Source organism: Saccopteryx leptura, chromosome 12 (genome assembly GCF_036850995.1).
Source record: "Saccopteryx leptura isolate mSacLep1 chromosome 12, mSacLep1_pri_phased_curated, whole genome shotgun sequence".
Lineage (NCBI taxonomy): Eukaryota > Metazoa > Chordata > Mammalia > Chiroptera > Emballonuridae > Saccopteryx > Saccopteryx leptura.
The window spans coordinates 40296028-40311665 of record NC_089514.1 but is presented as its reverse complement, the minus strand read 5'-3'; the positions used below and the strand labels follow the sequence as shown (position 1 = coordinate 40311665).

Here is a 15638-nt window from a genome sequence, read left to right as displayed (position 1 = left end):
CTGCTCTGCCTGCGGAGTGGCCAATCTCGGTCTCACCGCCTCACCAATAAACTCTTCTACTTTCAACACTATGTTGCTAGAATTTGAATTCTTTCCTGTGTGAAGCCAAGAATCCAAAGTGGGTTGCAGATCTTTGGGTCCCCTTGGACTCCAGAACTTCTGCATCAGGGCTTCCTGTCTTCTCTCCATGGCTGCAGCCCATTGCTACTGTGAGGCAGAGACAGCTTCAGTCCCGCTCTGGGAAGGAAGGGCCGAATAACCCTGCAGCTGGTGAAGTTTCTCCTCCACAATCTTTAACTCTCCTTTCCTCATAAAGGTTGGTCCTGTAAGGAAAATGGGGGAATGGAAAGGCTGCTATTCAGCATCCCTTTCTCCTTGAAAGGGGTAAAAATAAGGAGACTGCCTAGCAGAACTGGCTCTTCCATCTGCAAGGAAGAGGCCTCAGGGAACAGAGCCACAACTGACCCACAGCAAATAAGGAACTTCAGCATAGAAACTCTTATTGCTGTTAGCCACTGAAATTTTGAGGTCGTTTGTTATTGCAGCAAAACTTAATGTCAGCTGACTAATATGCCTTCTATAATCATCATTAACCTTTCACCAAAGCCACCTCAAGTTTCAAACAATTCTTTAATGTACTCATGTGCTATTTTCTCAGTCTAAGGCCACATGAGAATAAAAGCATCTTTATAAAAATTTGGTTTATTCAGGCCCTGACCAGTTGGCTCAGCAGTAGAGCAACAGCCCAGCGTGTAGAAGTACCAGGTTCGATTACCCGTCAGAGAACACAGGAGAAGTGACCGTCTGCTTCTTCACCCCTCCTTCTTCCCCCCTCTCTTTTCCTCCCACAGCCATGGCTTGAATGGTTTGAGCAAAGTTGAGCCCAGGCACTGAGGATGGCTCCAAGGCCTAGCCTCAAGCACTAAAATAGATTGGTTGCCAAGAAATGGAGCAGCAGCCCCAGACAGGCAAAGCATTGCCTCATAGAGGGCTTGCCAGGTAGACCCCAGTCAGGATGCATGTGGTAGTCTGTCTACATGCCTCCCCGCATCTCACTTAATTAAAAAAATTGTTTTTTTCTTTCCTTTTTTTTTTTTTTTTTTTTTTGTATTTTTCTGAAGCTGGAAACGGGGAGAGACAGTCAGACCGGGATCCACCCGGCACGCCCACCAGGGGCTATGATCTGCCCACCAGGGGGCAATGCTCTGCCCCTCCGGGGCATCGCTTTGCCGCGACCAGAGCCACTCTAGCGCCTGGGGCAGAGGCCAAGGAGCCATCCCCAGCGCCCGGGCCATCTTTGCTCCAATGGAGTCTTGGCTGCGGGAGGGGAAGAGAGAGACAGAGAGGAAGGAGGGGGGGGGGGATGGAGAAGCAAATGGGCGCTTCTCCTATGTGCCCTGGCCGGGAATTGAACCCGAGTCCCCCGCACGCCAGGCCGACGCTCTACCGCTGAGCCAACCGGCCAGGGCCTGTTTTTTTCTTGATTTATAATATGACAGTACAAACTGCACTTGCATAAATGGCTTCTTCAAAGACAGATCTCCAGGCAGTGGAAATAGTCAATGCAAAGGCCCTGAGGCAAGAATGTAAGGAGCCCTGTGTTGCTGGAGAGTGGTGGACCTGTGCTTGGCCCCAGAGAACAGAAGTACAAGGTGGCACCATGACACTCCTCACAGTCATCCAGACCGTACATGTTCTTCTAGTAAAAGAAGGGGCATAGACCCCCTCCAATTAAAGGCTCTGCCAGGGAATCAAAGTCCAGCAGGCTCTAGGAAAATCATAAACCATAAACTCTTAGAATTGGAAGAATTTGAGATCTCCCAATCAAGTCAATTGTTCTATGGGGTCTATGATGCCAATGGGAGGACCTCAAGATTCTGGAAATCCCCTGAATTGGAAATGATTTTCTCAGGGGAAACATCCACAGCTTTCATTACAAGGAGTTTAGGACCCAAAAAGGGTAAAGAACTTTTAAATCCAACCAGTCCTCCATCCAAGGCCAGACTTCCTGAGAATGTTCAGCAGCAGGCAGCCTGGACCAGACCCATTTCACCAGGGGCCTCGCAGCCTGGGGTCTGCACACCCTAGTCCCTCTCAGGGAGGAACCCAGAGAACGCCCTGCCTCCCCAGGCCCGAGGGCACTGGGGCCCCTTCAAGGGACTGGAGCTTTTGTGATGGGCCTGCAGACTCCCGTGCTCACTCTTCCCTGTCATTACACTGAACAAACAACAACCTTGCATATTGTTTTTTCAAAGGGGCCTCGACGCTCTTTTGATAAATAAATTGCACTTAATATGGTTACTAAATTCAGTCACTTTGATTATTATATAGCTTCTCACCTCCTGGAATCTCTGTGTAAGTTTAACACAGGGATTTTTAACCTTTTTCATTTCATAGCACACATGAACTAGTTAACTAAAGTTCTGTGGCACACCAAAAAAGAAAACACTGTTTTTGGCCAATCTGATGAAAAATAGGTATAATTTTGATTCAGTTACACTGGACGGCTATTGCAATGGCTGTTGTCATTTTTTTTAAGATTTTATTTATTCATTATAGAGAGGAGAGAGAGAAGGGGGGAGGAGCAGGAAGCATCAATTCTCATATGTGCCTTGACCAGGCAAGCCCAGGGTTTTGAACTGGCGACCTCAGCGTTTCCAGGTTGATGCTTTATCCACTGTGCCACCAAAGGTCAGGCCTGTTCTCATTTTTTTATTTGACAATCTAAGGGAAAATAGGTCAGTGCCCCTGACTAAACAGTCAGGTACTGCATGTTTTAAAAATTCTTGCGGTACAATGGTTGAAAATTGCTGGTCTAACATATAATTAGTCTAATAGAAGTCTAAAATATATTGGAGTCCACATAAGTTTATTATAATGGGAGAGGGGTGCCTGCCAAATGTTTTAAGTTAAATGGGAATCTTTATAATAAGAATGGTTGCAACTGTGGTCTGTGGTGAGCAGGGAGCCCATGGTGCGGAGAGTCTGGTAACAGAGGGGACAGAGACGGACACACGGTGGAAGACTGTGTGGAAGTGGTGGAGCCTGACACCAGAAGTGAGATTCAGCCGTGGAACTTTTCAAGTGAAACCACAGGTGGAAACGGAAGCTTGCTCCTCTGACAGGAAAGATGCAAATTTCTAATTCAGCATCTTATTTTTTAAAAAAGCCCCCGATACTACTCTCCTTGCTACTGGGGCTTTACATAGCAACCATACACCACATTTACCAGTAACACTTCTGAAAGTTTGGCTCCCCCTCATCCTTCTCTGAGGGAGGGTCTCCCAGACCTGAGCACTGACTTCTGGTGGTTAGACCTGCAGGTGGGCGGTTCCCCTGGGACCCTTCAAACCAAACCATGAGTAGAAAGATAAGGCTGAGGACTGGGGCCCTGTCAGCCCTCTCGGTCTTCCTGCACTTCACTGCCCAAGCACAGCCTCCAGTCGTGGGCGCAGGAGCCAGAGCTACTGAGTATTTCTCAAGGGCCTGCTTGCCGGGAGATGAGAACAGGAAAATCAGGCTCAGAAGAGTCAGTTGCTCAGTTTGCTCTGCCGAAACACAAAACACACCCTGCCCTGCCCTGCCCTGCCCTGCCCTGCCCCGCCCCGCCCCGCCCCGCCCCGCCCCGCCCCGCCCTGCCCTGCCGCCCTCCTTGGGAGAAAGGTGTGGACCTGGCACTGCCGGGAGTTTGCTCCCTGTTGACACTGTCCACACCGACTTCCACTGCCCAGCCCCAACTGTGCCCCATTGTCCGCGGTGGCCTGAGCTGACGAGCTTGGCCTGGAGCCGTGCCCTGGGAGGATGCAGGCTACCACAGCACCACAAAGCACTGCTTTGTGGCCCTGACACGAGGGCTGTCATTAGCTGTGAGATGGTCCCTGGCAGATCCTGACATGTGGTGAGCAGACAGCTCTGTGCTGGTCACAGTATTGCGAGTCCCCAGTTGAACACAGCACCCGATCTGTCTGGGATGTGTCGCCTCCATTTCCATAAGGATCCCTGTGGCCCAGACCCACTGGCACCTTTTGTGCTGGCCCAGAGCAGGGTAGGGGTGGCACAGAGCAGTAGGTGGGGGCTGGTGCTCATCTTCATGCAGGTGGACAGCAATGGCACTGTTGAGGTTGTGCAGGGCCCTTCCATGGTGGTCTTCCTCGTGGCAAAATGTGCTTGAAGTCTGCCCATCGCCACCTTGGTGCACGAGTCCCTAACCAGTGGAAGTGTCTTGTGGGCACAACTGTCTACCAGAGGAAAACGGAAGCAAACATCTTGGGGGTAGGGAAGAATTTCTTAACAAATCACACACACACTCAATCACAAATCGTAACATAAAAAATTAATTATTTCAACTACATTAAATCTGACAATCTAGGTTCATCACAGGTACTTTAAAGAAACCCAAAAGATAAGCCACCAACTGGGAGGAGACATGTGTAACATGGAAGCGGTGAAGGATTCTAATCAAGACTATATCAGGCCTGGCTCTGCCTGACCGGTGGTGGCGCAGTGGACAGAGCATCAACCTGGTACTCTGAGGCCCCAGGTTTGAAACTCCGAGGTCTCCAGCTTGAGCGTGGGGTCTCCGGCTTGAGTGGGGGTCGCTGGAATGAGCGTGGGATAATCAACATGATTCCATGATCATTGGCTAGAACTCAAAAGTCTTTGGCTTGAAGCCCAAGGTTGCTGGCTTGAGCCCAAGGTCACTAGTTTGAGCAAGAGGCCACTGCCTTGGCTTGATCCTCCCAGTCAAGGCACATATGAGGAGCGATCACTGAAAAGTAAAGTGACACAACTAGAAGTTGACGCTTCTCCCTCCCTCCCTCCCTCCCTCCCTCCCTCCTTCCCTCCTTCCCTCCTTCTCTCTTTCTCTATGGCTCTCCTGGCAGAGTGGAGGGAGTGTAAAATAGACAAACAGTTCAGTAGAAAAATGGGCAAAAACTATTAACAGGCATTTTACAGACGAGGACATGTAGAGAGCTAAGTGAACACATGGAGATGCCCACCCGGTCAGTATCCAGGACAATATACATCAGGACCACAGTGAGCCATAGTTCCCCAGGGGCAGACATCCTGGACGCTTTCAGCCTGGAGAGGCCTCTTCAGATGGTCTCCCTGGGAGGCCAGGCCCAGGAGGGTCTGCAGAGGCTCTGGTTTGTTCTTCCCCCAAGGATCTTCTCACTCAGAGCCTGAGAGGGGCCCCTGCCTTTTCCTGTCTTGTTCTTGTTAATCCAAATTCGGAGGGACCCGAATTATGGAAGACAGGAGCAAGGTCCGTCGTTTACACATTAAAGCTTTATTGTCTAGCTTGGCCAAGCGGCGGGAACTCCAACAGAAATCTGAGGGAGAGCACGCTGGCCCTTTGTTCTACTTAGTTTTTATAGTTTTGTAAGTGGGAAGTACAGAAGCAAAAATTGCAATTAGGAGCCCCTTACCGCTATTGGTTATAGTCATATGTCCTTTAACATGATAGGACCACGTTCAATTTGCAAACCATACATCCTTTTGGAGAAAACAAATCAACACAATGGTAGAAAGATATCTCTTTACATATTAAAAGGCCTTCCTATATTTTCTAGTGTTCATCCGCCATCTCTCTGTCCAGAGTCAGACGTATTAACCACATGCATTTACATAAGAGAGGTAGTTTCCGTGGGGACAAATGCCCGCAAATGGCTCATAGTTATAAGAAAAGGTTTATTTTGGCTTTTCCCTTCCTGCACCTGGCTAGCCATTCACTCCTTTCCCCACAGGTGTGGTGGAATGTCAGGGAATCTATGCTTTCCTTCCCTTTTCATTTACAATACAATGGCAAGAGCCATCCTGGTTATGCTAATCACACAGTACAGAGACTATTCTCACAATTTCTCTGCACACCTTAACCCAAATTAATAAAATGTTCTCCAAGCCTCCTAAAATATTAATATTAATTCTGTAGCCTTTTGGTACTTTACAACACCTGCGGGTGAAATGGCTCAGTGGCTCCTCAGTTCTCACCAGTGGAGGTGGGGCCAGTAGATACCCCATTTCAGGCAGATCCTTTCCCTACCCCCCAATCTTCTCTCAGCTGTTCTCCCAGGTCTCAGCCTGGCCAACAAGCAGCAAGGACATCTTCAAACTTCACCTCATAAGCCCATGGGAAGCTCAGGGCACATTATGACAAGGGAGTCATGTGACAGTTAGCACCTGCTACCAATCCAAGTGAAAGAGAGGCCCCTTCAGCGGACCCAGGAGCCTTGTGCTCCCAGCAGCAGGGTTGCAGCTGGCCAAGTGGAAGCCAGGTGTGCTGAGGAGCCCCATCCTCATGGGCTGCTCCCTTGCTCACTCCAGAGTCCTGCCTGCACTTTTCCTTGGGAGACCCTTTCTGATTCGCCTTTAAGAATCTAAACAAGCAGCTTGAAAGAAATGGCCGAACTCATGCTTGGAATGCGAACCAGCTATAGCTTAGCCTGTGGTGAACTTTTGTATAAGTACATGTCCAACAAATAAGAAGACGCTGAGCAGTGGGGTCAGGGAGCAACTTCCAAATCCGTTGTTCTCAGGAGCTGCGAGGCCTGAGTCAGCTGGGGCTGCTTCCCAGCTACTCTGCCCCCAGAAATCTGCATCTCAGCTCCCCCCTCCTGCAGGCCCTGCCGCCTGCCTGCTTGTGTGTATTCCAAGCCAGCCCAGGCCGCCTCCTGGCCATCCTGTATTGTGGCCTTTATAAAACAGCAGGCAAGGGAGGCCTTTAATAGCCAATGGCTCCCCCTGCACAGTCTTTGCCAACTGTGTTATTCCGAAGGGGATTTAGTTCTTTCTTTCTCAGTCCAGCTCTCTTTTTCTTTCTTTCACTCAATAAACCAAGCTTTCATTATGCACCAAATAGTCTTCTTAGCACTGAGGATACATCAGTGACCAAAACTGTCACAGATCCCTGCCCTCACAGAGATGACATTCCAACTGGGGGGATGAGACATGAAATAAAAAGTGAAACCTGTAACGTGGGGAGTGACAGGCAGACCTTCCCCGCTTCCCTCCAGGATTTGCTGTCCTGTTCTCTATAATCCTGGAGGGGAGGGGGGAAGGCATTGGGGGGGCCGAGGGGAACAAGGGGGTGGGGGGAGATATATTCGGTGGGACACTTGAATCTATGTAAACACAAATTAAAATAATAAAAAAAAAAGATTGCTTTCTGCCTGCCTCCGGATTTGTGGTGAAGGTCACAGGAAACACCTTGCTGAGTGTGCTTAGTAATCCGTAAAGGGACATGTGTATTCACCATCCTTGCAGCCACTGAAATGTGGAGATGAAAGAGGCTTGTTTAAATTTAGGACAACCAGGGGTTAAATTTCCCACTCATGCCACTCACTGGCTCAGGCCGCAGTACTGAAAAGCCTTCACTCCGTTCCAGAAACGTTATTCTGAGACTTGCCCTTCTTCCTCCACTCTGGCCATCAGGTGAGAAGCCATGGCTGGAGGAGGGGGGAGGGCTGTGGAGAGCGGATGCCATAGGAACTGGGTTGCTGACACCCTTCCACAGGGCGGGCTCACACGTGCCGAGTTTCAGCAGGGCCCTGCTGCACAGGCACCCTCATCCAGGCAACAGCCGCAACAGAAGGCCTTTGCTCAAGCTAAGTTTGCATAAGCCTGGCAGATATGTTGTTCAGTCTCCATAGTGACAGATGTGATCCTAAAACCAACACTGGCTTCTCACTCTCTCTCTAGAGGGAAGTTGCTGGGAAGAGAACTCTCATGTATTGGGATTCCTACTGCTTCCATATGTTACTTTATTTAACTCACCCATCAGTTCTGGGAAATATTAGCCACATTTTCTAACCGAGAAAGCTGAGCCTTGAGGAGCGGTGGAGGCATTGATTCCAGCTCAGCAGCTCCAACCGGAACCCGGATTTGTTGGCTCCCAAATCTTGGGCTCTGACAGGGTTCATTATTACCCAGGCAGAAACGCCTTCCTGAGTACCTGCTGGTGACGGGGTGCTAGGGATAGGAACCTTGCAGGATGCAAGGTCCCCCTCAAAGGATTGGGACAAACCCACAGGGCTGCAGACACAGGTGTCACTTTAAGCTTTTCAATATTGGACTGTTTGTGATTCTGGGTTGGTGTTAATTTAGCCTCAAGACCTATGATTACTTCCCATATAATAAAGTTATTAAAAGACTGAATTCCACAGAGTCATTTGAAAGACAATACTTTTTTAGATCCTAGAGCAGCAATTTTCAACCAGTGTGCCCTGACAATTTTTAAAACGTGCAATACCAGACTATTTAGTCAGGGGCGCTGACCTCTTTTCCCTTAAAGTGTCAAATAAAAAACTGACAATAGCCAACACAACAATAGCTGTCAATGTGAATGTCCTGTCTTAAATCGTAAATATATAGATCATGTAATAGAGTTGCATCTTATTGGTCATGTCACATAATAAGGTTGTGTCTAATTGGTTAAGTTTTGCTACCAGAAATCCTTATTCAAGTATAGACATCTAATTTTAAAAAAACCACTTTGGAGCAAAAACGATAGCTCAACGCCACTGTCCAGGTATCTGGGCCCATCCGATATCTTGGTTACATCTCCTTCCCTTGCCCCAATCCTTGGGAAGTGTGAAAAAGTCTTCATAACAGCATGAGAATAATTGCTCAATACCACTGCCGAGTTTCTCTCCAATCCTCTTGCTCTTCAATAAAACAGAGGCAACTGAGTTAAAGTGACATTACCTTGGGTCACTGGAAATGGAGTTCCTGTCCAGGACTCTGTGGACCTGCCAGTCCCCAAGGTTGCCTCGGGCAGAGACCAGCAACAAGTTCAATTACTATTATTATTTTCTTTTTGTAAATCAATATTATACCAATTTTCTTTGTCAGGTCAGCAAAAAATATATTTTCTGGTGTGCCACAGAATTTCAGTGATTAATTTATGTGTGCTGTGAGATAAGAAAAAGATTGAAAATTGCTGCCCTAGAGACAATGTGAGCCAGGCTAGGAGCTTTGGTTATATGTACATCATCTCTAAATGGCAGTGTGTGGGAGGTGAAAGGGCCAAAGTTATCTGAGACCTAATCCTAACTCTGCTGTGTGGCTTTGGGCCAGTTAATTAACTGCTCTGCACTTCTGTTTCCCATCTGTCAGATGGGAAGGATAATACCTGTCTCACTGCATTGCTGTGAAGATTAAATAAGGAAATGGGTGTAAACTTCCTGACACATAGCAAGTGCTTAACCAATGAGAATTCTTTTTTTTCTACAGGTTGGAATGCCAGAGGAGGAGCCTCACCCCAGGAATCTCTCAACATTTACTAGTGGGGCTGCCTGAGAAACCGCAGGTGTTTGGGAAAGGGCACAAACGGGCAGTGGGGTCTGTGAGGATGTCATGCGGTCACCAGGAATCAAGGATATAGGAAGTTCATTAGCAGAAATTAGGAGGTTACCTCTTTCATTTGAATCCCAGTGATGGATGCTTTACAGTATGAGTATAAATACACAGAAATGAAAACATTTTCCATTTGTGATACAGGAAAACCGTCTCTTTGACTTAGGGCCACAGCTGCAGGCAGCTCAACGCCACTGTCCAGGTACCTGGGCCCATCCGATATCTTGGTTACATCTCCTTCCCTTGCCCCAATCCTTGGGAAGTGTGAAAAAGTCTTCATAAGTTAGCATGAGAATAATTGCTCAATACCACTGCCGAGTTTCTCTCCAATCCTCTTGCTCTTCAATAAAACAGAGGCAACTGAGTTAAAGTGACATTACCTTGGGTCACTGGAAATGGAGTTCCTGTCCAGTACTCGGTGGACCTGCCAGTCCCCAAGGCTGCCTTGGGCAGAGACCAGCAGCAAGTTCAAGGTCTTGCTGGGAAGATTTTTCTTTAATAACAACTATCCACACACACAAAACACAGGCTTCCTTGGAATTGTTAAAAGAAAATGGAGGCAAAAAAACTTGAACAAGAAAGTTCCTTGCAGTTTTATATCAAACAACCCAAATACCCATTAAAAAGAGAATGGAAAACAAATTGTGGTATATTTACACAATAGAATATTACACAGCTATAAAAAGAGCAAATTTCTAAAACACACAACAACGTGAAACTTATAGTCATTAAGCTGAAAGAAAGAAGCAACACACAAAAAATTACATACTGTACAATTCCATATACATGAAGTTCAAGAACTGGCAAAAATAATCTGAACTGATAGAAGTCAAAACACTGATTACCTTGCGATGGGGATGGTTACCTTGGACTTGGAAGGGCGCAGAGAACTTTCTGGGGGATGTTCTGTATCTGGTGGTGGTTATATGACTGTTTACACTGATGAATATTCATAAAGATGTGCACTCTAGAACTATGTATTTTACTATATGTAATTTAAAAAGTTTATGTCAGTAATATTGAAAAAAAAAGAAATTGGAGAAGTCTGAAAAGGTCAGGCTAAAGGGGAGCTGGTCAACTCGGAGCTGACCTCAGTCATCAGAAAACCATGTAACCTGCTTCTTCATTGAGTTTGTGAGCCACAGGACTAAGGCACTACTCTGCGTGAGCTCCTTTCAACCCTGTCCCCAGTAACAGACCACTTGCCATTGGATTTATGTTCTACAATGCTTCCAGGCCTTTCACCATTTTGCAGATAATATTAAACCAAAATTTTGTCCTTTGAAATCCTTCCTCCAAGTATGCCCCTATCCCCTGAACTCCCAGAAGCATTTACCTGGACACCTAATAGCCACCTGTGACTCTTACTTGCTTGTACCCCAATACAATCAATTACAAGTCCTATGAGTTCTACATCCTTAATAGCTTTAACACTCACACATTTTTCTCCACCCCTCATGCCCTACATCCAGACTAGCACCATTCTCCTAGATTGCTCACCAACTTCCTACCTGGTCTTCCAGCCTTCTGTGGTCTTGCTCTCCTTCAGTTACTTATCCACACTGCTGAAGGAATCGTTGCCCTAAAACGCAAATCACAGAATGTTTTAAAGGATTTCCATAGCACCCATATAGATAGAATGGTCATAGATAGGATAGTCAGGGAATGCCATTCCAAGGAGGTGGTATTTGAGCAGAAGTCTGAGGATGAGATTGCTTACCACCTCATACCCCAGGTGTATGCCATAATCATTCTGATCTGGCAATTCCTAGAATAGGCTGGGCTCCTCGAGCCTCAGGACCTTTGCACATACTTCTTTCTCTACCTGGAATTCTCCATGGTATCAAGAATTGAGATTTTACCCTTCTTGTAGGCTAATATATTAACCTGCTACAATTTTATGGATGTTGGTAGAAGTCATGAAACTCCTCGGTCAGAGAAGGACAGTTTATTACTCCTAGAAATAGCAGTAGCCAGAGTGAGCAGTTTCCTACTTTTTTTTTTTACTTTAACCTCAGATGACCCAACAGCACAATTCAGTAAGATAGATGAAGTGTAAATAAGTAAGTAAACTGCTGTGGAAAGAAAGGAGACCATAAAAGCAAGATGGGAATAGTTGAGAAAGGTGGAGTTGACTGCAACATTCACAAAATTTTGGTGTTGGCAGAGGCCTCAGCATTGTGACAGAACCTTTCCACAAAGCATTCCTGCCCCTAAGAATCTGCTATGGCCGGTAGGTAGACAGACGCAGGTACTGCCACAGATAAATTGCAAGTTTGTGCTCTTTTGCGCTGGCAGCTATGTGCCCTGAGAACTGTGAAAGCCCTCAGGACAGAGAGGAGGAGGCCACTGAGGCTAAATCTTGACAGATGGTCAGGATTCCTCAAGAGGACTCAGATATTGGTGATGAGAATCGCACTGCATACAGGAGGAAGACAGTGCATTTCTGAGGTAAGAGTTTGTTAAGTTTTACATTTATACAAAAGGCACTGGATTCTTGGTGGGGAAAGGGGATATGACATATCCTATGGACGCAGGGATGCTCTGTGCCAGATGAGGTGAATGCCTTTCAGGTACCTCAATGCAAAGAGCGGGGAGACGGCCCGGGGACAGGGGTGGAGCATGCTCCCCAGGGCGGGGCTGGCTGTGGTGCTCATCGGTGCGGGACAAATCTGCAGGACTTCTGCCACAGTCAGAATGACTGCTGAGAACACGCCCTGAATTCCACCAGCCCTTGAATCCGTCACGCCCAGCCGGCGGGATTTCAGAGCCAATGCTGCCACTAGACTTGTCCTGCTCTCAGGCCAGTTTAGGACACCTGGGGCCAGCAGTGGCTGTCTTTGGTTCCTGGCGTCTGAATGAGCCCGGACACCCTGTCTTCAGACTGGGTTCTGTCTTTTGAGAGCAAAAAGCTCTGGAGAGACGTATATGAGGGGAGCCACAGACATACCAAGCCAACAAGCGTTCCTCCCCCTCCCATCTAAGTCCCTTATTAGGCAGCGAGAAGACCCCCAGGAGGGCAGGGGACCCCACCAGAGTAATGTACTGTATTTCCTCATGTATAAAATGTACCTTTTTTCAAAAAATTTGGGGTCTAAAAACTGGGTGCATCTTATACAGTGGTTGTAGATTTTTTCTACTTGCTTTTTTCACTTTTTCGTGCTTGTTTTTGCACTAATTGTTGAAGACAGTGATTCTCCATCAGACACAGATGACGACAAGCCAATGGATGGGAGTTCTGACAGTGATAAGTTGTATTGTTACAGTAATATAATGTTATAGTAATTAAATATATAGAAATATAGAAAATGTGGAAGACATATAGAAATAATTAGGATATAATATTAAAAGCAATTAAGGAAAGTAAATAAGGCTATGCCGTCTGGATAGGAATTAATCTAGTGTGTACAGATGTGATAGGCAGACTCTGCCTTTGGCTCAGGGCTCAGTTAGTGTGTGTGTGAAGTTATACATAGATACGAAGTGGCTTGATGTGATAACTCTGTAAGTTAACATAAACAAGAAGCTTCCCTAGGAACACCTTAAAAGTGGCTTGATGTGACATTTCAGTAGATTAATATGAGAAGGGCTTCCAGTGAAGAACTCCCAAAAAAGGTGGTTTGAGGTGATAATCCTGTCAATTGACACCTGTTAGAAGGTGTAGGTCAGAAAAGGTACTAAAGCTAAGGGGTCCCCTGCTGTGGAAGTTGCCCAGACTCCAGCGTCGAACACGGCCTGTCTCCATGCTGCTCTGACCAAAGACAGCAGAGAGGAGCACGCCCACAGGGCCCCCTTCAGCTGTACCCAGGCACACCATAGGATTTGTGAGTAATAAACTGCCTGTGTGATTCTTGCAACTAACTTGTGTGTCGGTCGTGTCTTTCCTCCTGTGGCAGTTGGTCTCGGCACTGATAAGTAGAATCCTCATGCCGCCTCAAAAGTAGTCTCGAGGAGGCTGCCAGCCCTGCTGATAAGCAGGAGTGTCCCACTGTGCAGGGAAGTCGAATTGGGGACGCCTGATCGACGGAGAGCTCAAGCTCTTCTGGGATATGTATGAATTTTATAATGATAAAACTTGAGTTCAATAACTTTATGTAATATATATTTTTTAAATTTCAGGCCCCCAAATTAAGGTGCTTCTTATACATGGGAACATCTTATACATAGAAAAATATGGTAACTGCTTGGGAAAGAGCTATCTCCTCACCCAGGCCTGGGCTCTATGACAGCTTCCAGTTTTCTCTGAGGTCCCCGGACACCCTGTCGAGGGACCTTATCAAGGCTCTAACCTTCCACACTGAGAGCACCACAAACTTATCTCCTCCTAGCTAGACTGAGAGCCCCAAAGAGAACTGCCCCCTTTCACCTGGTGCACAGTAGGAGCCCAGGGAGGGCCTGACACACGCTGACTGACTGGGCGCAGGCCACGGGGGAGTGCTGGGCAGGGAGGGCCTGACACACGCCGACTGACTGGGCGCAGGCCACAGGGGAGTGCTGGGCAGGGCGGGCCTGACACACGCCGACTGACTGGGTGCAGGCCACGGGGGGGAATGCTGGGCAGGGAGGGCCTGACACAGGCCGACTAACTGGGCGCAGGCCACAGGGGAGTGCTGGGCAGGGCGGGCCTGACACACGCCGACTGACTGGGCGCAGGCCACGGGGGAGTGCTGGGCAGGGCGGGCCTGACACACGCCGACTGACTGGGCGCAGGCCACGGGGGAGTGCTGGGCAGGGAGGGCCTGACACACGCCGACTGACTGGGCGCAGGCCACGGGGGAGTGCTGGGCAGGGAGGGCCTGACACACGCCGACTGACTGGGCGCGTGCAGGGAGGGCCTGACACACGCCGACTGACTGGGCGCAGGCCACGGGGGAGTGCTGGGCAGGGAGGGCCTGACACACGCCGACTGACTGGGCGCAGGCCACGGGGGAGTGCTGGGCAGGGAGGGCCTGACACACGCCGACTGACTGGGCGCAGGCCACGGGGGAGTGCTGGGCAGGGAGGGCCTGACACACGCCGACTGACTGGGCGCAGGCCACGGGGGAGTGCTGGGCAGGGAGGGCCTGACACACGCCGACTGACGGGCGCAGGCCACGGGGGAGTGCTGGGCAGAGAGGGCCTGACACACGCCGACTGACTGGGCGCAGGCCACGGGGGAATGCTGGGCAGGGAGGGCCTGACACACGCCGACTGACTGGGCGCGTGCCACAGGGGAGTGCTGGGCAGGGAGGGCCTGACACACGCCGACTGACTGGGCGCAGGCCACGGGGGAGTGCTGGGCAGGGAGGGCCTGCAGCATTCTGAGTCATTGCTTCTTTTTTAAAAAAACTGCCCGTTTTTGTTTTTTTTTTAATTCATTTTAGAGAGAGAGAGAGAAGAGAGAGAGAGAGGAACAAAGTGGAGGAGGAGCAGGAAGCATCAACTCCCATATGCGCCTCGACCAGGCAAGCCCGGGGTTTTGAACCAGTGACCTTAGTGTTCCAGGTCGATGCTTTGTCCTCTGAGCTACCACGGGTCTGGCCTGAGGCACTGCTTCTTAAACAAAAATGATGGGCCTTAAACAGAGAAAAAGGTTTGTCTTCATTTAAAAAGTAATGTTACAAGTTAAAATAAGTCTTAATGTTTCTTCTCCAAATCTTTCAGGAGAATTGAGATTCTGCCCTGTTGATTCTCTGGCGCCTCTTATCCTTTCTACCACACCCCACCTCCAGCCCCAAAGGCCTATCTTCCCAGGAACTCATACCCCAGTCTGAGAGTGGGATCGAGGGAGCTGGGCTGAGTGAGGGACTTACCCTCGGGCTGCCTCTCTGACGCTCCTTCAATGCTTAAGCTGGGTCTGTCCACTTGGCCTTGAATACGAAAGAGGAAGTCAGAAGCTTGGAGGCAGGGTAGGAGACAGGAAGGAAATCCACCTGTGTCCTGGCTTCTATAAAGCATTGTTTTGTAAGGTTCCTGAAGGTGCTAGGACCCCTTGCTTATCCACCCCTGAGAAAACAGCTTTCCTGGGGTGGGAGGGACGTGTGGACAGAAATGGAGCTATACACTAAACCTGACAAGCTCAGGGGAGGCCTGCATGGCGGCCTCACAAACACAGAGAACGAGTTAACCTCACAGGATGGTCTGAACGTAAAAATTCCTAACTAAAAGCGGGTTGTGTTGGACAGCCACTTCCTAGGCCTGTAGCTTCCTTGACAAAGGTCAATCTTTCACTTTGAAACTGTCTGTTGTCTTTGTGCATCTAAGATGACACACCTCTGAACTGTCAGAGTCCTTTTCTTTTCCAG

The 15638-nt window shown here is 48.5% G+C and overlaps 1 long non-coding RNA gene across 1 annotated transcript; it reads right to left on the bottom strand.

Moving 5' to 3' along the window:
- Positions 1-3872: 3872 nt before the first annotated feature.
- On the bottom strand, positions 3873-11018 carry LOC136384136 (uncharacterized). The gene is made up of 3 exons (XR_010747532.1): positions 10866-11018; positions 9413-9694; positions 3873-4238 (listed from the first exon to the last, which is right to left on the bottom strand). It is a non-coding gene; the product is annotated as an uncharacterized lncRNA (long non-coding RNA).
- Positions 11019-15638: the final 4620 nt, after the last annotated feature.